Source organism: Ambystoma mexicanum, chromosome 6p (assembly GCF_040938575.1).
Source record: "Ambystoma mexicanum isolate Mex_15411 chromosome 6p, UKY_AmexF1_1, whole genome shotgun sequence".
Classification (NCBI taxonomy): Eukaryota; Metazoa; Chordata; class Amphibia; order Caudata; family Ambystomatidae; genus Ambystoma; species Ambystoma mexicanum.
In genome coordinates, this window is record NC_090935.1 from 111,104,826 (window position 1) to 111,127,720 (window position 22,895).

Here is a 22,895-nt window from a genome sequence, read left to right on the forward strand (position 1 = left end):
GGATCTCCTCTTGAGCAGCTTTCGTTGTTCAGCAGGTGTGCATATGTACCTCTCTCTCTCACCTGTCCCTTAATGGATCTTACAAGTCTTCGTCCTCTTCCCCATTGCTGTTGAAGGTGTCTTTCGGGCACGTGATGGATATCATTAAGGGCATGGTCTGCAGTCGGATCATTATGCCAATGGTATACAGATCTTGTTCTCTTTCCAAACCAGCCCGCAATAGCTCCAGAATCCCAGACAAGCTGACTTAAGTTGATACTTGGACGTATGCAAGTAGCGTTAGTCGCACCCTGACACTATGAAAATTATAAGCGGGTTCCGAAAAACTACTGAGTCCTTGTTAGTGTGAGCTACCACTTGTTGACTATGTGCACCCAGTTTGCGATTACTACGTGCAAAACCTTAGGGTCCTATTTGACTAGAGACTTATGATTGGTCCATGCCTGTTGTGACGAATTGCAGGTTTTCGTCTCTTGTCCCCAGAGGGGAGCCCTTCCTTTTGTGGCTAGGGAGGTGAGCTTGTTATGCAACATTTACCCTAGGAGTGGCGTTAAGCGGGACCTCACAGGGAGACACTCATCCCTTGGGGATAAGGACTCCCGTCCATGATGGAACTCATGAAGAACCTTTATTTTACACCAACAAATCCATCCACACTTCAGAGCATTCCGTTGGATTAAGCTGTTTGTTATTGTAATGTTGGCCCCAACACGCAGATTGGAGGGAAATGTATCAAACACACTGAGACATCAAAGAGAGGTGAGCGCTCCATGTATGACACACACTCAGACTGTGACAAAGAAAAATGGGCGAGCAGGAGAGATTGGCCATACAATGAAGAGAAATGACTTTTAAGGTTCTGCTGGGGAGGACCCAGGACTTTAATACAAAAATGGAAGAAAGACTAAGCAAATGTGTGAAGCCCTGGAAGTTAGAATCTGGGTAAGGCAGAACTGGGGCGCTTATGAGTAGCTGTAATCCAGAGGCTTGGGAGAAGCAGACGACCATGCCATGTAGAGGACTGGCACCCCAAGGAAACGAGGAGCAAAGTGAAGGTGGAGTGACCTGGAAAAGGTGGATTGATCAGATCAATAACGGTTATACCGTTACTGCAGTGGCCCTGCAGGACCATGCGGAAGAAGCCAGAAGAAGTAGTACCAACGCTGTATCGGCTACGACTTGGAGAGTCGACCCGACCCTAGAAGAGCACCTGGTGATGCTAGCCTGTGGATACAGAGGTAACTGGAGAGACAGGAGACCCGGGAAGGGTTACGCGTGAAGAGACCCGCTAAGCTACTCATCCCAGTGAACATACTAATAGTTACAAGTGTGAGCATAACTACGAGACACAGCCTACTCGTCGCAGTTAACTTATAAATATTCACCAGAGTGAGAATAACTACGGGACTCTTTGTGTCCAAGTGGAAAGAGTAGGATTCACAAGTGAGAGTAGAAAAAAGGCGTACAGCCTACTCGTCCCAGTGAATGGTCAAGAGACATTAATAGAGAGAATATCCCAGAGGGGAATCGAGATCAAAGGTTATAGAGCAAGCCAGAACCAACAGGTGAAAGTGGTTGGAAAGGCCACCCCAGTCTTACAGAGGAAGTAATCGAAATAAACTAAGACAAAGCAGAGCAAAACTATTTTACTTCTAATGGAATTAGTAACCAGAGGAACATACAGAAGCAAGGCCAAAGAGAGAAAACACAGAGTCCCAGCAAAGTGGCGTGTAATGCAAACGTTTAAAAGACTTTGCCAGAAACTATAGTCCAACAGAACAACCCAAATATTGAGAGGAGAGGAAGTTCCCTGCTAATAGAAAAGAGTACGTGGAGAGCCTGGGGAAGTCCCAGAGAAGAACTAAGGGAACTGGTCAAAGAAATAGCTAGGAGCGATTTGAAAATCGTTCATTAGGCCTGAAAAGATTGTGCAGGAGAAGAGTAATTCTCCTGGGTTTTCTGTTTTTCCTTAGTGGTAGGGCCAGAACAAGTTAGCTTTGAGATGGAGGACAGACACGTTTCCTTTTGGACTTCACTAGCGACCATGGGCACACTAGCTAATTTATTAGGTAGGCAAACCTTCCGAGTAGGGATAGGTGGGCCCTTTTTCTTACTGTTTAATAAATCAGCAATTGAAAATCACCAAAACTACTACTCCTTCTTCTGACCTACCACACTGCGTTTTGCTATGTTTGGTCTACAGTAATGTGAGGTATGCAGTGCTGCCTATATGCTGAACGCAAAGGCCGCAGCCGGCAGAGAATGCGGCTCATGGATGATGTAGAAGCCATCCATTAGGTCCTTCAAATCTTTTCACCCATTCGGCCACTTGATCAGCGATGTGAGTGGTGGAACGGAGACTAACTACATACAACCTAAAGGCCTCCGAGCGGATGGGCCTCGCCGTTCCCAGGGTGTTACATCCATATTCCTTTTCATGTGCAGTTTGTATTACCCATTAGAATTGCACAGGTTGCTGGTGCCCTGCAAGAACCTTTTTTCGTTTGACTTTTGGTGCATAGGGCTTCTTCGTTTTGTTACCCATAAGCATTTTGTTTGACCCTCAATGTATATGAATGTGAATAATGGCTCGCGACAAGTGTGTGGTGATTAGGATCAGTGTCCGGTTTCTTGTAGGGGATGCTATGTTGTTCGGTTTGAAGGAACTGCTCGTCAGTTTGCTGTGGTGTCCATGTTTCTTTCTGGGATGTCCGCTGTTTGCCTTGTCTGGTGATGGGCTGTGGAGCGAGTAGGGTAATGCACCGTGTACGTGGCTTACCCTTCCCATGTTCTAACAGGTCCAAACAGCTGTTGTCTTGCACGACCGGTGTGAGACGCCCTGGAGGGTTAAGTATGAAGGGGGGGAGGGGTGGAGTATGAAGCATCAGTACAAAACATCATGTATTGTTGGATATGTGAACTCCTGTCACTTTCTCACTGCCTATTCTAGACAATAGGAGTTTGGCCTAATATGAAGTCTACTGATAAATTGGGTTACATCTGTTCTCTTACATCTTCCAGGTTCCGATATGGATGAAATAAGGGGTTACCCTTCTGGGGTTCATCTTTGGGGTCTTGGTGTGCATAAACCTCAGGAACAGAAACACATTGGTTGAGCTGGCCAAGTAAGTGCACTTCTGACCCGGATTCTGCTTTTCGCTCATGGGGGGTGGGGGGAGCACGGTCTAACATCTTCCCAGTCTGTTGTAGGTTTTCTGTGTTAAACTTGTCTGGGTATCGGCATCTCTCTTCACTAAACTGGGTGGGTCTTTGGGTGGGCTTTTATTTAGACTGCTTTGCAGAGGGGGAAGTTGCTTGAATATCGTGATATACTCTCCGATTATGCTATGAGGTTTGTGGGCTGGGCCAGTCTTACCTGAAGATCTTCTATGGACAGCAGTGGCCCAACATGTGGTCCCTTCGTTAATGCTCAAAGAAGGCGCTTCTGTGACCAGACCTGATTACAAGGGAAGTTCCTCCTAATGGCTCCTTGGTTTGAGGGAGATGGAGATCAGTCCCCACATGTGATTTGTGTTACACCTTTGGTCTTCATTTAAGATTCTAGAAGGAAGGATTACAAATTATATAACAAGACTTCCATTAGGAAACACTCTATTGTTCACCCACTTTCAAATTAAATGTGTCCAGGATAAGGCTGCCTTTTCTGAACAGTGGCCTGTCTGGATTAGTGCATGCATGAATTTGTGTACGACTGAGGATGATCGGCAAGCGGCGGCCCAGGAAGGTAAGGAGAAGCCACAGCGTGAGGGAGTAGGGGGAAAAAGTTGGCTTCTGTGCTTGGGTAAGGAGGCGAGGGGGCAATGAGATCTATGCTGCAGTTGAAGGAGGGTGACAACTAGGGGTTCTGGCGGTGTCCTCCAGTGACAAAATGACTGCTGTTATGCAGGAGTGCAGGAATGAGCATTGGCTAAACCTCCTGCTCAGCCCCACGCTACTAGTAAAGCAGCAGTGATCCCAATCATGAAGGTAAAACAAACTTGAGCCCAGCGGGTATACCTCCTTTGCATTTTGTGATAACTTGGGCCTAGCGCAGGCTATGCTCTCAGGAGTAGTGTGAGGTGACAACTGTAGCAACCCGAATAGCAAGAGAGCATCAGTCCAAAATAAAAACGTCCAATCAAGGTTGTAAACAAATACAGACTTTTTAAAATTAAAATGCAAATAATGATCTAAAAACACAAGGAAAAATAGAACACAGAATGTTCTGATATTAATGTATGGCACTCTGGGTTTTTGAGCTGGGATGTGCAGGCAAGGAATTGTAGCAAAGTCCATGTTAAAAAAGATCTGGAAAGTGGGGCTTATCAGTCCCTATGGTTTCAAAAAGTGGACCTTGGGTGGTTCGACAGCATCAAACTAGGTCTCTCTGCACTCTTCTTGTGATTCAACCTAGTTGGAGATGCAGTGAGTCACCTTGATTCAGGTGAGTCTGCGTCGAGACAGGGCTTGGTGCGGTTCGAGCCTGCCTTGGATACTGTGTGCAGGTTTCGAGGGGTCCAACATGTTCAGATTGGCAATCGAGTGCTGGGTCAAGTCAGCGCATGGCACGATGGCTTCCCGCGGTTCGAATTGATGTTTCAGTTCGGCAGAGGTGAGGTCCTGTTGGTTCGTTGCGGTGCACAAAGATGCAGCGGGATGAAGATTTCTGCAGCGGCAAATCGGCATCAAGCCAGTTTGAAGATGCCGGCGAGCAGTTCAAAGTCATGAAGTGCCAAAAGCAGCATGGCAGGTCCTCTGTCGATTCAGAGCGTTGAACATGGTTCGAATGCAGTTGAAAGCTGTGCGAACAAGATGCCAGTTGCTCTTGTGGCTTTCTGGTTGTTGAAAGTCTCAATCTGGGGGCTCAAGAGCGAGTTTAAGCCCTTTTGTTCCAGTGCAGTTGGCAGAGGGGCAGGCCTTGGTCCAAACAGCAGCTGCCCCAACAGCTCCCCAGGCACGGTTAAGAGGTAAGAGTGCTTCTCTGCCTTGGATTTCTTTTACCTTAATGTCGCTCCTTGGAGGACTATGGAATGGACTGTTTTACCAATGGAGGTCCAGTAAATTCTTCTAGGCTTCTTGAAGTTCCATAGATGAATTAAGGAAGTGGAAAAGGCAAATTGTCATTGGGCATAGGCCAGCCTGATGTAATGGGTCCAATCCATGTTTCTGTAACAAGTGACCTCTGCCTTATTACTACATGTGGAGAGTGCCATGTCCTGTGGGAAATGCAGGGGGCAGCAAGGGAAAAGAGTCCCAACAGACAAGCAAGATGGTGGATTCCCTTCTCATGCCCACCTGTCACTCTCTGATTTCTCAAACTGTGCCCCTCTACCATGCCTATTGACTTCAAAGACCCTCTAGTACTGCACCTTGGTGAGAGGCTCGCCTTTATGCGAGTGCCCCGTTAAAGCAGGTTTCATAGGAGATCACTTGGTGAGTCATGTGGAGTTGTTACCCTTCCTTCTGGGGAATCGTAGGAAGGCAGCATCCTGGCTGTTCACTAACGTGAGTGAGTAGGCACTGCTTACTATGGATTCTGTTTGTCAAGTTAACTTTTCAGCTGAAAATTGGGTCTGGTTTGGGGTGTATACCCTGTAAAGAATGCCATTGCGCCGGGCATTCAGTATATGGCAGCGTTGTGGACCTAGGCTAAAAAGCCAGGGGGGAGGGTTGCATGCTTTTGGTCTAGCTAACCAGCTAGAATGACATTTGTTTGGACTGTCTATGTAACATTAATAAATTTGCTGCTACTTATAAAAATGACATGCAGACGTTTTGCTCACCCAAGAACAAGCCATAGTGGCGTTAAAACGACCACTTTCAGCAGCCTATGCCCAAATGCTATATCACCAATGCATTTCGGTCATTCTGTCCATCAGGGCTGATAGCTATACATAGAGTATTGCAACATTGCCAACAGGCCACAAGGACCCAAAACAGACAAACCTGAGGAAACCATTATTTTTTTTTTAAATTTTTTTTATTTTTTTTTATTTACTTGATTTTAACCAAAAGGTTTTTACAAGAGTGTTCTGTGATGCTATTACATAACAACGTGTTCTTACAATTTGAGTCCGTAGGCTATGTCGTAAATATTGTGTTAGAGTTTAAAATGAGGTCGAGGATTTTTGCCGTGGCCGTCACCCTAGTGGTCTTCTCTCCTCCAATCAGCCGAGACCACCAAAGGTCTTCTTCATGTATATGAGATGATGCAAGAATGTTTTCCAGGTAAGGTTTTCTGATGTGGTCGACCGCTGGGCACATGAGTAGGAGATGTCGAATCGTTTCCACCTCTGCTTGGTTGTTGCAAAATCTACATATATTAGATGTTGACTGCTTTCTGATTTTTAAAATTTCATTTGTTGGTAAAATGTTCAGACATGCTCTCAGGAATAAGTTTCAAAGCTTCCTGTTTGGATATTTTATCAGGAAGGCTTGTGGCTCGTGAAGCTACCTTGCCTGTGGTGGGAGGTGTGCCGCAAGTTTGTAGTTTGCCGCAGAGTCCAACGTGGCAATCCAGTCGTTCTCGTATAGTCTTTTTTTGCGTTTTTGTCGGATTCTCTACGAGTTCCTTTTTTGTGCTTTGGATCTCCTCCAATTTTTCATCCTGGATTTTTATCCATTTATTTAGGTGTAAGCTTTGCTCGCCTGTATTCTTCCAGTATGGCATTCAGAAGGTTTGGACGGTCATCAAGCAGGATTTTCCTATATAACATCAGGGCGTTGCGTTCGAAGGTTCCCTTGAGTGATAGTTGGCTTAGTTCGCGTCTTATAAGCACGATTGGAGTTGACTTGGGAAAGAAAAGGACTTTTCTCCAAAAGTAGCTTTCCAATTCTGTCCAAATCTGGATTGGTAAGGATGGCATTGCTTCCGCTCCATAACAGATGGCGGGAACAACTTTTGCTTTGTAGAAATTTAGCAGGGGAACAAGCGAGAAACGGCCAAACTTCTTGTCTACAGCCTGTGCCTGGGTAGTTAGACTTCTGATTTTTGTGCGTAACGCAGTTTGCATTGCCTTTTCCTGGTTTGAATTGTCTAACATCACTCCCACGTATTTGAACTCTGTTACCCTCTCAATTGGCGCGCCTTCAATTTGCCATTTGAATTTTTTCGAACTTCCTTTGCTTTTGCCGAGAAAAAGAATTTTTGTCTTGCTTTTGTTAATTTCCAGATGGTTTTTGGCAATGTACCGATGGCGGTTAGGTCGTGTAGTATGATATCGTCTGCATAAAGCAGTCTTGAGTTTTTACTTTCGCCAAGTTGTGGAGGGAAGGATCACTCCTCTTTTTCCGAGTCTTTGAAGTCTCCCATATAGGATAGGAACAGGGCTGGAGCCAAGGGGAATCCCTGTTTGACTCTGCGGTTTGTTGGTATTGCTGCAGACAATAGGCCTTGGTTGTTTAGTCGTACCTGCATTCTGGTGTTTCTATGTAGTGATATTATTGGTTGCAGGATTTCTTCTGGGCATCTCCGCCTTCGTAGTTTCTCCCACAGGATATGCCTATCGACTTGATCAAAGGCCTGGCTTAGATCTCTAAATGCCAGGTAGAGTCGGGTTCCCTTTGTCATGACCTTTCCCTTTAGGACACTAAGGGTCAGTATGTTTGTTGTGGTACCCATGTTTTTCTTAAAGCCTGACTGAAGAGGGCCTCGCATTCTGCTGATTGTGACCAATTTTGAAAGCGTCGGAGAAGGAGAGAGCCGTATATTTTGCCGATCGCGTCTAGTAATGCGATCGGCCTAAAGTTTGCTGGGTTTTCCCTGTTTCCTTTCTTGTATATGGGAACCACCACGGACGATGTCCAAGAGTCTGGAATTAGCTTTGTTTCTGCACAGCGTTCGAAGACCAGGCTGATGAAAACTGACCATTCCTCTGGGTGCTTTTTCAGTTCGATGTTTGAAAGTCAGGTCCAGGAGCTCTGGAGTTTTTAAGTTTTCGTATCACTTCCAGGATGTCAGACTTGTCATGGAGTTTAACCCATAGTCGTTCTACACTTTGGGTTTCGTGGTTGTTTTCTTCATTTCGGAAGTCAGGATCTTGGCTCATGCCCACAAATAGATTTTTGTAATGAGCGATACATATATCTTCAGATATAGAAGTAGCTAGTACGTTGTTCGTTTGGTGGTCCGTAGATCTAATTAAAGCCCAAAATTTCCTGGCGTTTTTCCCACATAGTTGTTTCAACATCTCTTCTTAGTCGTTTTGATATAAAGTGATGCAATGGTTTTTCAGCCATGCTTTATAGTGTTTTGATGCCACCAAGAAAGCTTTTGTTTTTACCGGGTTATCTCGTACGGCCGCTGTTTTTGCTGCTCTCACTAGCTTTCTTTTTGCTACCAGGATGGTGTCGTATTTGTAAACACAGGCTTTCTTTCTTGGCCTGTTGGTTACTGTCGAGTTTTTAGACATAATGAAGAGTGGGCAATAGTCTGGCTTGATGTCAGTTTGTTTTAGGCGCCCCTTCAGGGAGTAGGCTGTTGCTAGTTTACTAATGCTGTTTGCACTCATCGTCAGCCGTTTTTGATTATTTGTTACTTCCAGTTTGAGGTCTAATAATGTGGTTTCCTGAGACCAACCCATGTTGCAGCCAGAAGATTGTGGTCGCTGGCTGCGGTTTGTATCACGTCCAAGGAAAATATTGCCAGAATTAGGGAACGGGAGACAAAGATGTAGTCAATTGTAGCTGTTGTTTTTTCACCTTCCCAGGTCGGTAATCGTTTTTTTCCTGTGTGGACACTGTCCAGGTTAACCAGTTCCCTTGAGTCCATCAGGGTGGACCACGCACGTCCACGGGTCTCTGCCAGAGTGGTTCTAGGTGAGGGGTGTTTCTTAGTGCAAATTGCGTTGAGAATTCCACATATAATTAGGTAGGAGACCTGGTGTTTGATGTAAGACTGGTCTATCTCGTTTTCCAACAGTGTGATGAAATATTCAATCGAGATCGCTTCTGGGTTCCAATAGGTGTTGATGATGATGGCTAAAACTGTTGTGGTCTTCCCATTTTCCATGTTCTGTTGGTTCCATGTAACTAGCACCGTTAGCAGAAATAGAGATGTTGTAAATATTTCTTTCACAGAGATTCCTTTACCCAGCCGGATGGCTGTTATTAGGCCTGAGAATGGAGGGCCTCTTGTTCCTTTGTTTGCTGGTGTGTGTGCTAGTTCGTATACATCTAGAGTTGTTTTTGTCATTCGCCATGTTTCCTGGAAGCACAGGATGTCAAAGTTGGCCAGGTTTACATCTCCAGGAACTGTCCGGTGAGAAAACCCCTGGGTATTCCATGAGCCTGGTCGAAATGTTGTTGCTTCTAGCTTTTGCTGGGTAGTTCGAGCGGTCGTCGATGGAATCAAGGGTTGCTATTTTCGGTTTGCTGACCGGGCCTTCGGGTTCCATGCCCACAGTTGTTTGAGGGAGGTCAAGTTTGTTTGGTCTTGTATGTTTTTTACTATTGTGGCTGGGTCCTGCACCAGTGTTTTTAATTGAAGTTAAGGGGCCCAGAGGCAACCTTTTTGATTTATCCTCTGCCATTGACAATGCGGCTTCTTCGTCTGTCCCACTCCCTTGGATTTCAGTTGATGTATTAGTGTGTAAACTGGGGATTCTATCCCTCTTTGCCCTTCCTGATTGTATCTGATCCGGACTTGCAATTTCTAAGTGTCCCTTTGGGCGATGTTTCGGGCTGTTGGGGCTGGTCTTTGGGAATCGACCGGTGGTGTTTTCTTCTCTACTTGGTGTCCTCCTCTTATAGCGCTGTGGAGACTTCAGGGTTTGTTGAGGGCTCTTGATTTCTGTTAGGTCATAGCCTAATTTGAGTAATTTGTCTGATCCATCTCGCAGCTTTTTTGTAACTCTTCCGGACGTAATGTGCAGAAGAGTTGTCGCTTGCTTTCCTTCATGAGTTGGTTCAACTCGTATCAAATCTTCTGTACTAATTGAAGAGAGGGAGGGTACACTGTTGAGCAATTTTAAAACTGTTCTTCTGTCTAGGATTACATATTCTCGACTATCCTTGAGTTGTTCTATTAAGAATGAAGGTCGAGTTTCGCCCACCTTCTGTAGAAGGACGTCTTTACCTCTGTTACGTTTATTTTCTTCTCTCGGACGCCTTTTTCCTGAGGTCGGCCGCTCTTCTGAGTGGGTGTAGTTGGTGTGCCTCCTTGGGGGGAGGTATTGCATCTGGTTTCCGTAGGGTCAGTTCGGTCCGGGTACTTATAGGACGTTGAGGTGGCCGCCTTGGATCGGTAGTGTCTTGAGGAGTCTCTAGAGGAACCTTCTTGTGATTTAAATAGGTGCACTGTTTGTTCCCACTCTTTGCTGTTTGTTGTCTTCTTATATCTGTCTTCCAACGTGAGGAAAAGGTAATCCTCATTTTCCTCTTTCGTTGGGCTTGGGATTTGCTGGCTCGACCTTGCCAAGGTGGGGATTGTGCAAGGGAGGAGAGCTGGGTCCCCGCTTTCCGAAAATGGTGCTTCTAGATGTTGGCTTAGGTTAATTTTTTGATTTCGAAGAAAGACAGGGGATTCAGACCCATCATGGACTTGCGCGGTTTGAACAAACTCCTCAGGAATGACAAGTTCAAGATAGTTACTCTCTCTCAAGTCCTCCAGGCCCTTCAACTTCAGGACTGGTTGGTGTCTCTCGACCTCAAGGATGCTTACTTCCATGTGCCGATCCATCCCAAGCACAAGAAGCACCTGAGGTTCGCGGTTGGCGACTCGCATTTTCAGTTTCGGGTCCTGACTTTCGGATTGACCTCCGCCCCGAGGGTTTTCACCAAGCTCATGGTGGTGGTGGCAGTGCATCTCAGGAAAAGGGGGATTCACGTCGACCCCTACCTGGATGATTGGTTGATCAGGGGGAGCTCTCCCGAGCAAGTCCTGGATCATCTGTCCGTCACCTGCCACTCCCTTCACAAGCTGGGCTTCTCCCTCAATTTAAAGAAGTCCCATTTGACACCAACGCAGTGGCTCCAGTACATCGGAGCAGTGCTCGACACATCCCTGGGGCAGTGTTCTCCTCCCCAGGTGAGGGCTCTTCACATTCAGCAGATGGTGCACAAGTTTCAACTTGCCCAGAATCTCCCAGCGTCCGAGATCTTGAGACTGCTCGGCCTCATGGCATCCTGCATTCTTCTGGTGCCAGAGGCTCGTCTGCGGATGAAATCTTTGCAGTGGGCACTCAAGCTCCAGTGGTCCCAGTCCTCTGGCAGACTGTTGGACCCTGTTCAGGTGCCGCACTCGGTCACCCAGGTCCTTCTGTGGTGGGCCGTCGAAGGCAATCTGATGAAGGGGGCCCCATTTTGGCTGCCCTGGCCAGAGATGACAATCGTGACGGACGCATCCCTCACGGGATGGGGAGCTCATGCCAACGAGTTGACAGTCAGCGGTCGTTGGTCTCCTTCGGAGTCCAGACTCCATATCAATCTGTTGGAGCTCAGGGCCGTCAGGCTTGCCCTGAAGGCTTTTCTGCCGACTGTGCGAGGAAAGAGTGTCCTGATTCTAATGGACAACACGGTGGCCATGCACTACATCAACAAAAGGGGGGGTGCCGGGGTCACTTCCTCTGTGCAGGGAGGCAATGCAGCTCGAGTTCTGGGCCATCCAGCAGGAAGTTTAGATCTCGGCTGTTCATCTGGCCGGAGACAATGAGACGGCGGACGCTCTGAGCAGGCAGAGCACGATCTCTCACGAGTGGGACCTGTCTCAGGAGATTCTCCTGGAGATCTTCGCCCTTTGGGGGACCCCTCAAGTGGATCTCTTTGCCTCCAGTGTCAACCGGAAGTGCGAAAGGTTCTGCTCACGGGAATTTCCTCCAAAAGGAGCCTTAGGAGACGCGTTTGTGGTGGAGTGGTCATTCCCACTGCTGTACGTGTTTCCTCCAGTCCCTGTCATCCCGCAAGTACTGCGGAGGTTACGGAGGTTCGGTTCCCGGATGATCCTCATTGCTCCGGCGTGGGCCCGGAGGACGTGGTACCCGGACTTTCTCGACTTGTCCATCTGCCCTCCACATCGTCTTCCCTACCGAGACGATCTGCTCTCAGGGGAGGGGGGTCAGGTTCTCCATCCAGAGGTCAGATCCCTCAACCTTCATGCTTGGCTTCTGAAAGGTTGAGGTATAAGGATTGGGACCTCCCTGAAGACGTGATGGAGGTGTTGCTCTCTGCCAGGCGGCCGGCAACAAAGTCTCTGTACCGTTGCCGTTGGAGAAAGTTCTGCGACTGGTGCAGAGTTAAGAATGTGGATCCTTTTGAGTGTGACATTCCCTTGTTTCTGTCTTTTTTGCTTTCCTTGGCCCAGAGGGGCTTGCAAGTGGGGACCATTAAAGGTTACCTGGCGCCGCTGTCCATCTTTAAGCGCTCGTCTGAAGAATGTTCCTATTTTAAGATTCCTTTAATTTCTCAGTTTTTGAAAGGGCTCACTAATGTGTTTCCTCTGTCACCTTTTCTGGTGCCATGTTGGGATTTGAACCTTGTTCTTAAGTTTCTTATGGGTGCTCCGTTTGAGCCTTTGCATTCTTGCCCTTTGAGACTGTTAACTCTGAAAACTTTGTTTTTGGTTGCTGTTACTTCCGCTCGCAGAGTGAGTGAGTTACAGGCACTTTCAGTTAAGCCACCCTTCAGTGTTTCATAAGGACAGGGTTGTCCTTAGAGTTCATCCTTGCTTTCTTCCGAAGGTGGTTTCGGAATTTCATTTGAGCCAGAAGGTTGTTCTTCCGGCGTTCTATCCTCCTCCACATCCTGGTAAGGAAGAGGAGAGGCTCCATAGGCTTGATCCTAGGAGAGCGTTGAGCTTTTATATTTCACGCATGTCCCGGGTCAGAGTGGACGATCAACTTTTCATTGGTTACACTGGAAAGCATTTGGGACAAGATGTGCCGAAACAGAATTTGTCTCGTTGGATTATTTTAGCTATCTCCGAGTGTTACTGCTTGGCGGGTAAGGACCCTCCGGCTGGCTTGTGGGCCCATTCTACCAGGGGAGTGGCTGCGTCTACTGCCCTGCAGAGGGGTGTTCCTATTCGTCACATCTGTGATGCAGCCACCTGGGCTTCAGTACATACTTTTGTACGTCACTACTCCCTCGATTCCATCAGAGGGCAGGATCTGGCCTTTGGCAAGGCAGTCCTTTATTCCTCACTTTGATTGGGTATGCTAAATTTGTGTTCAACATTTTTTTCCCACCTCCTTCCTTGGTACTGCTTTGGGAATCTGTCATAGATATGGAATACGTCGGAGGACCCAATCCCCTCGAAGAAAGTTACTTTCTTACCTGGGTTCATCAAAAAGATCTTGGCTTGAAAGGTTTGGTCTAACTTGGCGACATCGATAATAATGAAAGAAAAACAAAGTTGCTCCAATCATTATAATGAGTCCATTGAGTCGCGTCTCACCAGGTGCAGGGTTTAGCCAAGTGAAAAACCCCTTGAAGAATATAAAGTGAGAGTAACCCGGAAAGAGACCGTGCCAAATCTTTGCAGAAAGTGTTTATTTTGTTCAAAAATGCCCTTAAAAAAGATGACACGTGTTTCGGTCCTCCAAGGACTTTTTTCAAATCAGGGCTGATGGTTTATCTTGAAAATCATGTAAGTGCCCCTGTCACACAGTGTGAAAAACAAGCTTCCATATATAGAATGGGTTAATCCCTGCTGTTCCTAGTTCAAGCGTTCGATCGCAAAGTTGCTAAGAATCTCGAGACACGTGTCATCTTTTTTAAGGGTATTTTTTAACAATAAACACTTTCTGCACAGATTTGGCGCGCTCTCTTTCCGGGTTACTCTCACTTTATACTTTCTTACCTGGTAACGTTCTTTTCGATGGGATGGTCCGACGACGTATTCCATATCGTTCCCTCCCTGCCTTCCCCGCTGCAGAATTTCTTTTGCGATTGCAGCTTGCGTTCTGCAAGGCCTTGTATGTCTGACTGGCAGAAAACTGGTGGCACATGTTCTGGGGGAAAAAACTACAACTGAGGCTACGGGCGTCGTGCGTCCTACTTATCACATCGGGTGATGTTGGCCGTCGAAGGAGGTCCTCGGGGAAGGCGCATTGACGTCATCGACGCAGACGCCAAAGATTTTCCGAAGCCGCACAGCTGTGGACATTACCTGTCATAGATATGGAATATGTCGTCGGACCATCCCATCGAAAGACCGTTACCAGGTAAGAAAGTAACTTGTTCTTCTCAGGGATTCCAGTCCGTTGTGGTGGGTTGCGTGCTGTTACCCTGTGGCCTGCTTGGTGTGTCTGTGGCCGGCAGTGGGTAGCCCTTGCCTAGGTGGTATACCATGGTTAGGTATTTGGCTACTTCGATTTGAGTTGGCACTTCTTAGCTCCGCCTGCTTGCGTCGACCTACGAGTCTACACAGGAGTGTCTCAGTTTATTGTGTGCTCTGTTTTCAGTCTCTTCGTTCTGCTCTGTGTCAGCTATCTGTTAGTTTTCATCCATCATGCTGGGTGTTCTGTTCCCGGGTTTGGGGCGAGTGTGTTGGTGGTTCAGTTACTAGGGTGTTGGTCCAGGAGGTCTTGCATACGTCCAGTTAGATGCCGGTTGTTGTGCTTTCCTGCTTTATTGTATCCGCTCAGTGTTACTTCGCCCTTGTTGTCTCACTTGGTGTGTTCACTCAATGAGGCTCAGTTCACTTTTTTATTTGTGGCTGGGCTTCATTCCGAGCATACTATCCTCTGCTATAGGATCACTGCGATTTTCGGCAGAGTCCAGTGTCATGGAAAGTCTCTGGGCGTCAACCGGCGCAGGGTGGGGGTGGACACCTTCAGTGGCCGCTGTTTAGAGCTGCGGTCGGTTCCCCTCTTCCTATAGGTTTCAGGCAACTTTGTGATGGTGCGCAGCGGCAGCCCCACTTGGGCCCTCCTTCTAGGGCTCCCCTTGCTTGTCTATTCTAGCATTGTTGTTGGGCTCTGTGCGTTATGTGCCATTGGTGTACTCAAGCTGTGGCAGAGCCTCGCTTATGAGTCTGTGTTCTATGCTTCGCTGCCGCTGTATGGGCACTGTGTCGCAGTGCCTCTGCTACTTGCCGCCGCTCACCTAGGTTTATGACCAGCCCCTCCGTTTTAATCCTCTTCCTTTCCCCCCTTTCTTAACTCCGCGGTATTGTTCAGGCCGTTAATGGGGTAGTGGGGTTTGGCGCCTTCCAGTGTTCTACTCCCTGTACCCTGGTCGTCTGGTCCGTGTGTCGCAGCCTCTCCCCCGGGTCGGGATTGCGCCGTCTCAGACTCCTTCTCCTGCCACCTAGTCCTCGGCAGTGTCGGCGGGAGGGGCCACATTCTTCCGCCGCCTCTCTGTGCTGCTTGGTCTCATCCGCAGGGTCCGTTTGTGGGTTTGCTGCAGGGACCTCTCCTGCTTGGTGTCGTTTTGCGGTCTCTGCGCCCGCTCCCTTCAGGTGATCCAGGGCTGCCACTGGCCCTGGTGTCCCGCCTTCGGTTTATGGAGCCCGACACTGTGAGCTCATTAGGGGCGCCTCAGCAGCATCTGTAACGCAGTTGCTTATACATTTGGCAACCCCCCTTGTACAGTATTCGGTAGCATTTGTTATCATTGAATGGGCGGTATTGCACAGTGATGGACATGTATTTTTTTTGTTTTTAATGTGTGAGCACTAGAGTGAAATGAGTCTGCTTTTCTGCTAAGTGTTTTCACTGGCTCTTTGTCAGGACAAATTAATAAGGGGGTCCTGGGAGTCCCTCTGCCAGACATTAGTCCTGGTTACGAGAGACTTACCCAGAGTCTTTAGCTCACTATCGTTCACAGAGAAGAAATATCCCAAACATATCAGTCTTTGTCCTGCCCAGGGGCAGTCCAGCACCGAAATGCTAGGCAATTCTCCTCTGAACAAGAGTACCAACAGAAACCCCAGACACGTGTTTCGGTCTGGTTGGACCTCATCAGTAGGGTGGATCTGTGCCTCTCTAAGAATAGTGAGCAAGGGGTCCACGTCTGGATTCCCCTAGTAACTTAAGGTGAGACCCAATGTTACTTAAATATGCAAATTAATAAGGGGGTCCTGGGAGTCCCTCTGCCAGACATTAGTCCTGGTTACGAGAGACTTACCCAGAGTCTTTAGCTCACTATCGTTCACAGAGAAGAAATATCCCAAACATATCAGTCTTTGTCCTGCCCAGGGGCAGTCCAGCACCGAAATGCTGTTCAGAGGAGAATTGCCTAGCATTTCGGTGCTGGACTGCCCCAGGGCAGGACAAAGACTGATATGTCTAGGATATTTCTTCTTTGTGAAAGATAGTGAGCTAAAGACTCTGGGTAAGTCTCTCGTAACCAGGACTAATGTCTGGCAGAGGGACTCCCAGGACCCCCCTTGTTAATCTGCATATTTAAGTAACTTTGGGTCTCACCCTAAGTTACTAGGGGAATCCAGACGTGGACCCCTTGCTCACTATTCTTAGAGAGGCACAGATCCACCCTACTGATGAGGTCCAACCAGACCGAAACACGTGTCTGGGGTTTCTGTTGGTACTCTTGTTCAGAGGAGAATTGCCTAGCATTTCGGTGCTGGACTGCCCCAGGGCAGGACAAAGACTGATATGTCTAGGATATTTCTTCTTTGTGAAAGATAGTGAGCTAAAGACTCTGGGTAAGTCTCTCGGAACCAGGACTAATGTCTGGCAGAGGGACTCCCAGGACCCCCCTTGTTAATCTGCATATTTAAGTAACTTTGGGTCTCACCCTAAGTTACTAGGGGAATCCAGACATGGACCCCTTGCTCACTATTCTTAGAGAGGCACAGATCCACCCTACTGATGAGGTCCAACCAGACCGAAACACGTGTCTGGGGTTTCTGTTGGTACTCTTGTTCAGAGGAGAATTGCCTAGCATTTCAGTGCTGGACTGCCCCAGGGCAGGACAAAGACTGATATGTCTAGGATATTTCTTCTTTGTGAAAGATAGTGAGCTAAAGACTCTGGGTAAGTCTCTCGTAACCAGGACTAATGTCTGGCAGAGGGACTCCCAGGACCCCCCTTGTTAATCTTTGTCAGGACAGCCATTTGTTATTTTTTGATGAAAAATTAATTGGGAAGGCATTCTTTATTTTTTGGTACTTATTAGTGTTAACACTTTAAAAAAAGTTTTTTTTTTATTTGTTTTGGAAGGATCCATCTCCCAAGACCCCACCTTTTAGACACTATTGTATTGGTGTACAGATAGGAGTGTGATTGCATGTGAGGTGGGGGACCCACGCAGTGACAGCCAATTAGCATGTTGATCCCGATGGCCATTCCCACCCACTACCTGCTGCTGTATGCCAAAAAAAACACATTTTTCTGGGACCTCTTTCAGCTAGGTCTGTCAAACAGTAACATCAAACTTTGGCCTGGCATTGTTCTTTCTAAGCAGACTTCAGCTTAATTCTGGCTGTAAATGGTTTACTGCTGTAATAAAAATGTCTTAACAAAGTGTTCCTTCAACCACTTGATTTAGATCTGTTCCCTGTTCTTAGATTGCATTGTTAAAACCAACAATGTTTTCTTCTGTATAAGTATTTGGCATTTGCCAGACCCTGCTATCATATGCCCAGCTAATCTCGCCATTTTCCGGCTGTTGGCGTTTTATGGCCAGGTGATGGCATTATGAGACCGCCTAGCAAATGCTTTTCCCATGCCTACCTAAAAGCTCAAACTATTGGCTTTGACAATGCTTGCTTTACAGCGCTCATATTCGAGGGGCCCTGGTGTGACAAGTTGCTCTGTGATGCAGAACAAGTGCATCATGGTTATAGTGGCATCCATCTTGTAGAAGAGAGTGGAACGGTTAAAGTTGTTGGGACAGTTTTTAACTGGTGCTCCTTGCAGTTTGTTTTCTTTCTCTGCAGCTTGGTACTTTGATGTTTTTGCCCCATTTTTGCCCCATTTATGCCACGTTACGTTCCATTTGACTATTGATTTTCTGGTTAAAGAGCGCGCCTCCATGATGGCTTGGGAGAAATGTATGCCTTGTTTTCCCATTCCATCATGGCCACCATAATAATAGCATTGGCCTCTTACAACTGATGTTGAAATCTAAAAACCGGGCCACGTTACGTTACGCGGCTAAATTGAATGGCAGCTAATGAGTGTGCTAAGTAGAATGAATAAACAAGGAGCTTGTCTCTAAAATATCATGAAACCCCATTTGTTAGAGGGCTCAATTTAGTGCCTGGTGTGGACTAAGGGGGTTAAATGGCTAAGTTAACTTTATAGGAGGTTTGGGTAACGGAAAAGGAGTGGCACAACTGACGCAGTTGGGGTTTCTCTGTTAAGAAAAACACTTGCCATGAACCCGAGAAACATCTAGTTAAAAACTGTATTTAAAATAGTATAATCGGTCACAAATAACTTCTAAAGTATGTTGCAAATAAAAAAGAAATCGCATCATAATTTTAGTGTGATAGCTCAGGGTGTTAACATGCATGCTGCAGAGAGCTGTTTCAGCATCCAATTTAGAATTGACGATCCCAGTAAGGCAGCTCGGTAGATAATGCCCCTGCTGCATATCTGAATCTACCACCAAAATAACAAGAGGGCCTGGGGTTCTGTCACCACTGTTGCAGCCTAACCCCCCAAAATTGAAAACTGTATCCCCGATCTCTCATAGGACAGACTGGTAGAAGTGGCGTTGTAACACTGCTGCTGTTAGTGCTTTGTTAACTTGGTGAGCTGGCGCCTTTCACATTTCATAAGGCCCACTCGCATTCAAGGTTTAGTCCTGTTGCAGCAGAAGCAGCATGTTGGGTGAAGTGGTTGGCATCTGCCCGTGGGTGGCTATCTCAGCAACGCTAGTCTATATGCAGAATTTCAAAATGCCTTGCAGATGCTGGGCCTTGTGACTGATGTCACTAGCAGCAGTGTTTTATCCAGCTATCTATATTTATGAAAGTGAAAATGTGTGGGTGGCTGGGTTTGTGGCAAAGCATTGTTCCTTCTAAAATTACACACTGGTTCACCAAGCTGCACCACATTTGGCCTATTTACCGGTTAGGACCCTCTGAACATTACTAGCTACATGACCTTAGTGGGCAAGAGAGCTCCCTGGGCTCTGAAATTGAAAGCAAGGCTCAGTGAAACTTGATTCTGCTGTCAAACTGTTTTGACTAACTGGGGAAATTAGAGCATGTTAAAAATAAAAAAAAATAAAAAAATAAAAAAAACACCTCCCCAGCATCGTTTAAACAATTGTATATGGGTAATGACCCGCAAGTCGCGCTCTTCCTTGAATTAATACAGATTTGTAGTAAATAATTTTACAATTGTAAACATATTCGTAAACGTTTATAGTCCATCAGTATGCAGTGTTTATTAACACTGTGTCAGCGACACGTGTTTCGACATCAACGTCGTTCTCAAGGCTATCATCTTTATAGTCTATACACGTTAGATCCAGACACTAAATGTATTCGGAATGAAGTCTAGTGCTGTGAACCTTAAGGCAGAGCTTTGTCAATGTGATCATCTTCTACGGATACTATTTAAGTTGTGTGGTCATTCAAGGGCCATTAGTCTGAAATTCCCGTTGGGCACGTATCATTTCATGAATTCCCATATATATGGGTTGAATCCCTGTCTGCATGTTGGTAAGGTTACGTCTACGCATATATTTACAATTGTAAAATTAATTACTACAAATCTGTATTAATTCAAGGAAGAGCGCGCTTGCGGGTCATTTCCCATATAAAATATTTCAATTTACTGGGTATGAGTAGGCGTGCCCTGTCTTTGACCTTTGCAGCACAGCTTAAATCCCAATTCCTAGCTTGGAGACGTGTAGAGCGCACGCATCAGGTCTTTGCCTACCCTTCCAATATATGTAATTGTTTAAACAAGCCAGTATTTTCCAATACAATATGCAGAATACAGGCCTAATCGGTACCGGTCGTCCCACCATATAGTTGAGCTCATTTACCCTAAGCTGTTGCTCAGGTAGGATTCCTGGGGGACCCTTGCACAGTGGAAATATTCATAACGCACACACTACAGGAGGTTATAACAATATTGAAAAGCACTGAAGGGGGTGGGGGCGGGGGGTGTTGTCACCACCCACATTCGAAAACCCCTCTGGCAAGCCCATGGGCCAGGAGAGGTTTTGGCTCGGATCTCCAATAAACCTCGGTATCCACTGCCTAGGCCCTCTTGGAGCCAGTCCTGGCGCCTATTTGCGCTAGGCTCATATACAGTGAAGACGTGTTTGGGGAACTACTTTATTTTGAAGCTGCCAGCCAACATGGAGGCATCCACCTAGCTTGGCTCCTAGGAACCAAGCTATGTGGTATAGTGTTTTGGGTGTGGTAGCCTAGGAACTACTTTACCTGGACTACTTTCTTGAAACTATTTAAACCACACCCGACTTGGATAACACGCTTCGCCTTACTTTGCAATCCAGCAATGTGATGTTCACTGTGCCCAGCTACATCCGCGAACCTCGGAGAAACTTCACCTGTAAGGAGACAAAAGGAACCTTGTTAGCAGCAGCATCTTTCCTGCAATTCTCATCTTTAGCTGCCCATAGCTCCTGCTAACGGCTTCCTAGGATCAGCACGTCTCCCTGACCGACGGATCTGCAAAATAGAAAGAAACAAGGTATTAGAGACATTACAACATAATGAACTGTGCCGAAAAGCTTACTTAGCAGGTCGCCCTTCGACCAGCATCGCCTCGGAATTCCACACCCTGGATGAACACCGCACTCTATGGGAAAAGAAAAGAAAACAGGTTAGCAAAGGCAAGGCATCACTGCGCTGCGCATAGCGCCAACTTACCGCTTCGTAGCGCTCATTGCAAGCCATTATTTACCAGCGAGACCCAATTCAGCCAATGCACCATACTGGACTTCCGCACATCTAAGGAAGAGAAAGAGACATTATTAAACCAAGAAAGGCACGCAGGAATAACAATATACAACAGCAATAAGACCTATCTGAAAGACTTCAAACGGGCCGGCATCAGTAAAGTAACTAGATCGCATCCGCCCACAAAGGACAACACGCCCCTGCCAAGAAGGCAGGACGGAGAGCACCCCTGAATCAACAATAAGGTGAGGAGAGGCCCCAGAGGGGCTGAAGGCATACGGGGTGGTGAGAGGCTAATTACCCCAGTTGGCCAGTCTTGAACATAGCCCTCCTGTATTACAGGCAGAACCTCCCCCACTGGCCACATCTGGGAACCGCAGAGAAGGATACCAGTGTCCATACGGCTGGGTGGCGTCCCCATGGATACCAGGTGAGCATAACAGGTGTGTGTAAGTGACTAAATAGAGGAACAAGGCTAAAGGCCACAACATTTTAAGATGACTTGCAAGATCTTTAATAAGTGTGGTGGGGGGGTATTGTGTTCCCTGTGATGGGACTGCGCCACCGTTCCCTTTTGTTATTTGGAGGCCACCCAGTTGTTCATACATTTGCTCCTCAATTTGGAATCTATTCAGATGAACGAAGCTCTAATATGTTGCAAAACCCATTTCAAGCTGTTCTAATACAATGCATTGAAAGGCCATTTCGGGTTTAAAGTAAGTGATAAAATAGAGATAAGGTCCCTCCTTAAACTCCAGCCTTGCACAAAAGAATCCTACTACCATGAACCCTTCCCCACCGATGAATAGCTGGAAAGCGTCTCAGAAAAGGTATATGGGAAGATGTGAACCTGAAAGCAGATCAAATCTTGAAGCACTCCAGTGGAAGATGGCATTCTGCCCTGTGCTGGCTCAAGCAAGAAGCCACTGTAATGCGTCATTAGTTAAAGTAGTAATGTCATTTTCTTTGTACTGGCGAGCAGTAGTGTTACTACTATACTGTAATATGTATGAGATGAAGTAACCCCTACTGTGCATTTATAAGGATATTGCCTTCAACAAGGAGTTCTGCGAGCAAATGCAGGGGGTGGAGGGGCATGAGCCTGAGAGCCGAGTTCCTTCATAAGGTCACAGAATATCCTTTTTGTGAGTATGGCAGGGGTTTTACGCCTTCCATTACATGGCCACACACTATCATGACTGCTGTTACCTGGCCTCCTGCTTAATATAATCTATCTCTCGAGCAGCAGGCTGGGGGTGTTGCTCAGCAGTGGAGTACATTTTGTGACGTTGTGCACCAGTTGTTTTTCAAGTGAGTTTAGTTATGAGGTTATAATGAAATGTACAAAGAGAGAGAAGAGCACTAGGAGGTGGACGACGGACACGAGCAACTGAGCTCCTCATTACTCAAGATACGACTAACCTATGCATAACAAGATATTTGAACCAATGCAATACACATCATGCAACCTTTTCTCCAGGAAAGAACTAATCATGAGGCTATCAGCCCTTGCCTAAATTCCTCGAACTCCGATTACCAATCTAGCCTTGATAAAGACCTGTTTAGGGTCGAAACACATGTCGGCACCATCTCCTAATCAAGAAAAACCTCAAATCACTAATGAAATACACATAAGTATTGTGTGGACCATACTTATTACGCTCAACAGAGTGAATGGAGTCAACACATATGATCAAATGCACCAGCGCCAATCGAGTAGAAACACTAACCAAATCAAATATAATGAAATGTCCATGCTTACCCTGTCTACAGTCATTTGACTGTGTGGATGCCAGTACTAAATCGAAGCTTATAGAAGTGAAGATGGGGATTTGTTCTTGTAACCATCCTTTCTATTTTCGCTGCAAAATTCAAGCTGATCATATTACTATGTCTAAAGCTTATGCGTTAAAGTGATCAACTCTGTGTACGCGTGTCTGCGGTGGGGGCTTCTGTGTACATTTTCCTGGTTAGGGTTCATGCATCTGGATGAATGCTTCAAGTGTTCTTTAATTGCTTATTTAGAGTTATTCCTTTGAGGAATTGCAGGAGGAATGCTCTTTCTGGGACTTTTATTTTTTGTTACGATATTGTTGCATATACTACA

The 22,895-nt window shown here is 46.5% G+C and overlaps 1 protein-coding gene across 2 annotated transcripts in view; it reads left to right on the forward strand.

Moving 5' to 3' along the window:
* ATOSB (atos homolog B) overlaps positions 1-22,895 on the forward strand; it is a 726,183-nt gene that overhangs the window by 104,749 nt on the left and 598,539 nt on the right. For both annotated transcript variants that reach the window (XM_069626804.1, XM_069626800.1), the window contains exon 2: positions 3,022-3,125. The gene's annotated coding sequence lies outside the window, so the exon portion shown is untranslated. The remainder of the gene's footprint in view (positions 1-3,021; positions 3,126-22,895) is intronic.